We start from the raw sequence: 4,538 nt of genomic DNA on the forward strand, positions 1-4,538 counted from the left end.
GCAACCTGAGAAACTGCAAGTCGCTTCTGGTATCAGAGAATGGACCATCTGCAAGAACATTGCCTAGGGGATGCCCGAATGTTTTGATGTTTTACCATCCTTGTGGGAGGCTTCCCTCATGTCCCCGCATGGAGAGCTGGAGCTGACAGAGGGAGCTCCTCCGTGGTCTGCCTGGATTCAAGCCACCAATGTTCAGGTCAGCAATTCAGCCAGCACAAGGGTTTAATCCATTGCACTACTGCTGCTGTTCGATTTCCTCTGAAATCCACCTTTACCACATGGTGTTCTTCGGCAGTCTCCCATTCGAGTGTTGACAAGGGATCCTGCTTAGCTTGAAAGCTTAGATGAAATCAAGTGCCTTCAGGTTGTATTGATCCACCCTGAGTGTAGACCATCAATAATATGTTAAGACCATATTATTGATGGTCTAACATAGGCATGGGCAAACTCTGGACGTCCAGGTGTTTTGGACTTCAATTCCCACATTCCTAATGAGGTCTAAAACACCTGGAGAGCCAAAGATTGCCAATGCCTGGTCTAACACCACATTGAAGTGAGTCAGTCTAAATGGGGTTGAGCAGTAAGGGCAGTGCTTTGAGCTTTGGCCAATCCTCTGAGAAGCCAGGGTTTGAATCCAGTCCTGGCGACTCATTGGGTGACATCAGGCAAGTTTGACTCCCTTGGCCTCAGAGGAAGGCAATTTATTTATTTATCATATCAGGAGCAAACCAGGAGTATAGTTGTAATGTATTTAAAAAACATAAAGTTTAAAAACTTGGCATTCTATTAAATGTCCTTTGACCTAGTAGTTGGCCATTTGGGAGTACCTCTTGTGTTGCTATAAGAAGGTCCTCCCTTGTGCATGTGGGACTCAGGCTGCATTGTACTAAGTGGTCTGTGGTTTGCTTTTCTCAACACTCGCGTGTCATGGACCCCACTTTGTGGTCCCATTTCTTAAGGCACCTCGTAGTGCCAGAGCGCAGTCTGTTCAGCTCCTTCCAAGTTGCCCAGTTTTTAGCCGGCCACTTTTGGACTCTTGCTTGCTGAGGTGTTTCTGCGAGTGTCTCTGTAGTTTTCTATTTCTTGATTTAACACATTGGTGTGCTGGGTGATATCCCAACAGAGAGAGGCAATGACAAACCCTCTCTGAATATATGTTGCCCAAAACAAGCAAACAAACCCCACCTGGGATATCTTCATCCCAAGCACCACCTTCCTAACAACAAGTGAACTCGGGTCACTACAGCAGGCATGGGCAAAGTTGGGGCCTCCAGGTATTTTGGACTCCAACTCCCACCATTCCTAACAGCCTCAGGCCCCTTCCTTTTCGCCTAAGCGGCTGAGGGGGGGGGGGGGAAGGAAGGGCCCTGAGGCTGTTAGGAATGGTGGGAGTTGGAGTCCAAAACACCTGGAGGCCCCAACTTTGCCCATGCTTGGTCTACAGGACCTCCACATTGCTCTTCCCCTCCTTCCACGCTCCCCCTCCACGACAACTTTGCGACCCACAAAGCAACAAGAGGACTTGTTGATGGAGGGCTTCTCTTCGACGGGGTGGCGCGCGCCTTCGTGAAGCCTCCCCTCGAGCCGCCTTGCGCGCGCCCGGACTGAGAGAGCGCGCGCGCGCTCCCACTGCTCTCCCTTCCCGCCCCACTGCTCTCTTTCTCTCCCGGGGCTGACGGGTTGGATGTCAAGGAGGGCGCTGATTGGCCCAGAGCGGCCTGCTGTCCCATCCTCCGTCCCCCCTCCCCCCGCCCCTCCCCGACATTGCCCACCCAGCCCACAGCAGGGATTGGAGAGACAGCTGAGATGCGCCTTTCTGCTTATGAGTCCCTGTGGGCGTGTGTGTGTGTGTGTTGAGCATAAATACACAGGAGACTGGAAGCTGCCTCCATTCATTCCAGGAGAAGTTGAAGAGAAGGCCAACTTGGCTGAGAGAAGCTCACCAAAGTCTTGGAAGAGTCGGAGTGAAGGCAAATTTGGCTGACTCACCTCCAGGAGACCAGGCCCTTCTGCCTCCTGAAACCCACTGTGGACTTGAGCCTCCTCTTTCCCCTCTCTGCCCACCTGAGAGAAGCATGTCCCTGGCGGTGAAGGAGAAGAGCCAAGTGCGGCTGGTCTTCCTGGGGGCGGCCGGGGTGGGCAAGACGGCCCTGATCCAGCGTTTCCTCCAGGACACCTTTGAGCCCAAGCACCGGCGGACGGTGGAAGAGCTGCACAGCCAGGAGTACCAGGTGAGCGGCGCCACCATCAAGGTGGAGATCCTGGACACTAGTGGCAGCTACTCCTTCCCGGCCATGCGCAAGCTCTCCATCCAGAACAGCGATGCCTTCGCTTTGGTCTACGCCGTGGATGATGCCGAGTCCTTTGAGTGCGTCAAGTCCTTGCATGAGGAGATCCTGGAGCTGAAGGAGGACAAGTTCCCCCCTATCGTGGTGGTGGGGAACAAGGCGGAGGTCGGCGGGCTCCGGCAGGTGCTGCCCGAGGACGCCCTGTCACTGGTGGAGCTGGACTGGAACAGCCGCTTCTTGGAGGCATCAGCCAAGGAGAATGAGAATGTGGTGGAGGTCTTCAGGGAGCTGCTCCAACAAGCCAACCTGCCCAGCCGGCTGAGCCCGGCTTTGCGTAGGAGACGGGAGACCTTGCCCAAAGAGCCTCCCCTTCGGCCCCCCATGAACAAAGCCAACAGTTGTACTGTCTGTTGAACAGAGGAGAGTGACAGCTGCTGTATATACATGACTACAGATGTGTCTAGCCCCAGCAGCCGGCATACAGAGAACCGATCTCAACAGCCCTCACCACAGTCAGCATTATGGTACTACTCAGTCTCATCTTTTGTTTTTGTGTTTTGGGGAGGGGGCGTAGAAGTTATTTGTGAACTTGTCATGGCTTACCATCATGACCCTTGTGATTCTAGCCTGAAAGCCACAGGTATTGTGTCCATTTCATGCATTTGTTTTTGAACTGCCACCCAAGAATCAGGTAGCTCCGATTCCTGTCCAGTGTTAGAGCTAAGACCTGACTTGTTCCTGATCCCAACCAAGACTGGAAGTGATTCCCTTTGGTCATGGACTTCAGTGAGAACCACTGGGAGATGAGTGACCAAGGAGCAAAGCAGAGATGAACAACCAAATAGACTGAGGTTTGAAGTGAGGTGGTTGTCGGTGGCGTGGTGCAGAAAGTCAGAACACAAGATTTGGGCATTCTTTTAGGTGACACAACATCCGTTTGCATTTCGTGACTAAACAAGACTGTATACTTGAAGATCAGAAGGATTTTTTGTGTCTCTATCTACTGAACAACAGGTGTGTGTTGTGAACACAAGGTATATGTGTGTGTGTATGTATGTCTGTGTATGCAATCCTTTCTATTTTACTTTCCATGTTGACCCCTTGCATGCTCATGCTATTTATTGCTCAAATTTGGTTTTACTTTGAGCTGACAATTATGTCTGAGGAATTTCTGCATATATGTTATGGAAGGAAGTATTCCATGGGTCAGTCTGTGTCTGGTTTGGGTTGTTATTTTTTTAAGAATTTCAAAGATGGTATCTAATAAAACAAAATGAAAATATGTGTGAGGAGTGTGCTTTTTTTTAAACGTAGCCTTTGCCACAGAGACATGGAGTAGAAAATATATACAATACACACTTTCAAACTTGGTTGGCTGAACGTTTTACACTTTCTAGATTTCACATTATGGTTTATGCTTTTGGGATCCTGTCTGTGTAAGACATCCACCCTGCTGAGTTTGGAATAGTTTTGTATGCTCTTCTGGTTTCTATGACAGATGCAGGAGTCCAGGGATGGGGTTGTCACATTTTCCTCCTGGGAGTGACGGCTGAAACCTCTCCGGAGCCAGTCGTGGACTTTCGGGGAGGCGGGGCAGCGGATAACTCCTCAGCTGGGCTTATGTTCTGCAGAGTAAACTATGAGCGAACAAGCATGTTGGGGAGAAATACAACACTACACTTCACATCCTCAAACCATTTCCTGGGAAATAACTCCCATCCGTGTCAGTGGACTGCAATTGTAAGTAATGCTGTTCAGGATTCCAGCTCAAAGACGTGTGGTAGAGATTATTCACAACCACTTTGCCACTCTAGTTTTGCCAAGTTCAGAAGCAGATAGATACAATGTGTTATTTCACTGTGATAAATGATAGAGACAGAGATAGTGATATTTCACGTCTCAGAATAAAAACATAGATACACTTGCACTTAAACTGGAGGAAAAGGGGAATGATAGAGATCGTACTTCTGACATTACTACAATTTTCACCCTCTTAAATGAAATCTTACTTGGGAAATCACTTAGAAACCAAGAATCTTAGAGTTGGAAGAGACCCCAAACGCATTTTGCTAAGCAGTAATCCATAATCAAAGCACTCCTGGTGAATACTCGAAGACGTCACCAGACTCCAAGGCATTGTGGTCACCTCTCAAACAGCTCTTACCATCAGGAAGAGCTTCCTAATATTTATTCCTAATGTGACTTTTTCAATTCACTCTTCATTTTTTGTTTTTATTTTCACTTTTATGA

The 4,538-nt window shown here is 49.1% G+C and overlaps 1 pseudogene; it reads left to right on the forward strand.

Moving 5' to 3' along the window:
- Positions 1–1,755: 1,755 nt before the first annotated feature.
- Positions 1,756–3,570, forward strand: LOC132768566 (GTP-binding protein Rhes pseudogene; annotated as a pseudogene).
- The last annotated feature ends 968 nt before the right edge of the window (positions 3,571–4,538 follow it).

The sequence above is a fragment of the Anolis sagrei genome, chromosome 2 (assembly GCF_037176765.1).
Source record: "Anolis sagrei isolate rAnoSag1 chromosome 2, rAnoSag1.mat, whole genome shotgun sequence".
In the NCBI taxonomy this organism is placed as follows: Eukaryota; Metazoa; Chordata; class Lepidosauria; order Squamata; family Dactyloidae; genus Anolis; species Anolis sagrei.